We start from the raw sequence: 3,401 nt of genomic DNA, 5'->3' as shown, positions 1-3,401 counted from the left end.
GAAAACCTTAAAGAGCAGTTCTCCTCTGTCCTTTAGGGCCCCTGAGCAGGGGTGGACTCCACGGGAGGGAGGCTTTGGCTCTTCTTAAACAAAGGGAGATGCATAAACTATTCAGACCCCAGAACACCCAGACTTCAATGTACTGACATTCGTTCATAGACAGAAACTAGGTCTCTCTCTCTCACTCCAGGGAGAATTACCTACTTTCCCTTCCTGTTTGCTCTGGCCGGTATGTGACAGGCAACCTTTGTGCCTTTGAAGAATAAGATGAATTCTTCAGTGACAAGTGGATAAATAAAACCTAGGTGTAATACGGAAGTATTAATTTGCTTTAAATTAAAAGTCTAGTAGTCATAATTGAGGAAGTAACCAGTTCTGAGATGATCAGTGATTCATTAATAATGCACAGTATTTGTATAATCAAGTTATACCCATTTACATACTGTTACCTCAAAGGGTTCCCAGATACAGATAAAGCAAAGGCTCTCAGACAGCCTCGACTTGGTCCTGTAGAGGGACTGGTGGTTTTGAACAACAAGTTTGCAGTGAGTAGTCCAGAAAATTAGAACTCAGCATTTCCAGGCTTTAAACTCAGGGCTTTGTCCTCAAGCAGTTCAGGGTTGACTGCCTGCGGTTTGAAGGTGGAGAGCACGCTGGTGTAGGAGGGCGTCGCACGTACTCACTGCCAGTGTCGACTGGGACAGTTCTCTGACTTCTCTCCAATGTCTGCACGCACTCGCTGGTGTCGGCTTGCACAACTCACTGCTGTCTCTCCCACGCAGTCGAGCAAGTGGTGTCTCCAGGAGCCGAAGGCTCTTGTGAAATAAACATCCACCTGCATAAGGAGAGCCTTGAACTGGGCCACAAAGACCGCCCTGAGAAAATGAGGCCTGCTTGCCCAGACAAAGCAGTGACGGTGTTGGGAAAGGCCTGGTGGTCCGTTCCACTGTCCAGTGCTCTTCTGTCCGTGCCCCGGGAACCGGCCTCACTCTCCACTGTCCTCAGTCTAGAGCAGGAGGCTGGTCGCTCACCACACAGAGCTGCTCAGCTTGTCCACAGGCCAGCCTTCCACAAACCTCTTCCGACATCTGGAAGGAAATGGTGAATGAGCATTGCTGGGTGGCAGGGGATCCCATACCGTCCTTTCTTCTTTATGTCATGAGACTTGTAGCACCTTGTCAAACAATCACCATCCAAGCCCATTCCATCCCTCTAGGGAGCGTCCTCGTGCCCCTACGGTACCTGGGGCCATAAATACAAACAGAGGGCTCAGGGCCAAGGGTGTTTCCCTCCGATGTCCACAGTGTCCCTGTGAGTGGAACCGACTCCCAGACACCTAACAACAACAACAACAACAACAACAACAACACAAGACACATACAACTGAAGATTCAAGGAAGTGCTAACCCTTCTGTAAGCATGAGGGGACTGGCATGATGGTCAAGTTTTCTGCCATTGAAATCAGATCACACAGACTTAAACTGCAGCTCCCCCGTGTGCTGGGGAGAAGTCTTGGGAACAGTCAAGGATGTCTCCAGATGGCATGTCTTCCTCTCCAACATGGCAGAGGCAGTAGGCTCGCTCTTGGGATTATGGTGGAGAGTGACTGAGACATAGCACAGACAGTGCCCCATGGAGCATCTTTGGGGCACCCTACAGGAGTTGACCCCTTGACCCTAGTCATAAATAGATCACAACTTCAACATTGCCCGCCGCCTTGATTGACTGAAGCCTGGGTGTTAGTGCAGGGTCAAGACACGCTACAGTGATGAAGTTCTGTAACAGTCGCTTTGAAACTATTCATCTTGATGAATGGAACTAATAAAGACCCGATATATAACAGTTGGCCATTTCCAATAATTACCTGGATGCACTTTTATTTAAAAAAATCACACAGAAGAGTCCAAACCCAGGCCAGGGCAGAGGCGTGGATGCGGGCTCACAGAAGTCCCATAAGGCGGCGTAGAACTGCCCCATAGGGTGTCTGGGCTATAAATCCTCGCGGGGGCAGACTGCCTCATCTTCCTTTCGCGGAGTGCCTGGTGGATTTAAACTGGGCTCGCAACTGAGGTCTCGCTTTAACAGCTGTGCCACCAGGCTCTTCCCCGGTTAACAGATAGGAGTAGTGGTAAACACCAAGACAAACAAGCCAACAAGCCCCCTGCCACTGAGCCCATTCGGAGGCGCGATCACCTTCCGGCCTGAGTAGAACCACCGCTCCTTTGGGCTCCCAGGCTGGTCATCTTTCCAGGAACAGAAGGCCTGGTCTTCGCCCCGCAGAGTCCGGAGAGTTCCAGCTGCTGGGTGACGTGTGGCCCGCTCCACGACGAGAGCTCCTTCGTAGACACAGTCAGCTTACTCGGGATTTATTGTGCTCTACAAATATAGAACGATCCTCTGCTGCTGCAGTTTCATTTTGTCAGACCAGGGATCAAATAGTGCTTATGTTTATTAATCTGCTCCAGCCAGGGACTAACCAGCTAGTCTTTGGATCACCAGAGACAGTTTCTACTGTTTCAAACACTTTGAAGACAACCCATTCTTCTGAGAATATTAGGGATCATCCCTTTAAATTTCTTGACATGCAATAAAACCTTCCCAAAAATAATCAGGTGAAAGTGTTTCATTACAGTTTTCCATGATGCTTTAAGTAAGCGATTTCACATTCCACTTTTCATATTGAAGGATGTTCCCACATTCCACAGCACCTTCCTGGGTGAGATCCTGGTCCCTGACTTCTCGATCTGACGTGGCGTTCGCGGCTCCATGATGGTTTTCTGTGTAGAAGAGGGAAGAAGGCGGTCATGTATTGGTGGCTTTTTGAAAAGAAATCTGATGAGATATCTTGTGCACCCCCTCACTTACTCAAAAGTTTGTGGGTGGGTGTAGGTGTGTGTACCTGTATGCATGCTGTGCATATGGGTGTACATATGGGTGTGCGCATAAGTATTTGGGTGTTGTGGATAAGTGAGTGCATTTGTATCTATGTGCAAGTGTGTGTATGTCTGCGTGCACGTGCGTGCATTTGCATAAATGTACAGCTGTGTGTGCACGCATATGTGTTTATTTAAATTAAATATTGAGCGGAAAGCCAAGCATACACCTTCTGTCTTTGAACTGGTCCTCTGAGGGCCTTGCCTCAGTTTCTTGTACAGCCTGTCCTTAACACTGAAATTTTGGCAACAACAAATGACACGAGTTAAATTGTGCTTCTGCAAAGACGCTGTGCTTTTTAGTGCGGGGGAAATTATTTCAGTTATGTTCTATTACTGACATTGGAGTGAGCAAGCTGGAAAAGAGATGATTCACAGTAAAGACGATCCGAGACACAGAACAACTTTACCTCTGGTGAAGTTGCTGAGTGTCCCAACCTTTACGCGCATGGCATGTAATATTATTCC

Source organism: Echinops telfairi, unplaced genomic scaffold, assembly GCF_000313985.2.
Source record: "Echinops telfairi isolate 266 unplaced genomic scaffold, ASM31398v2 ScPeMD7_23;HRSCAF=83, whole genome shotgun sequence".
NCBI lineage: Eukaryota > Metazoa > Chordata > Mammalia > Afrosoricida > Tenrecidae > Echinops > Echinops telfairi.
Note: the sequence above shows the minus strand (reverse complement) of the source record.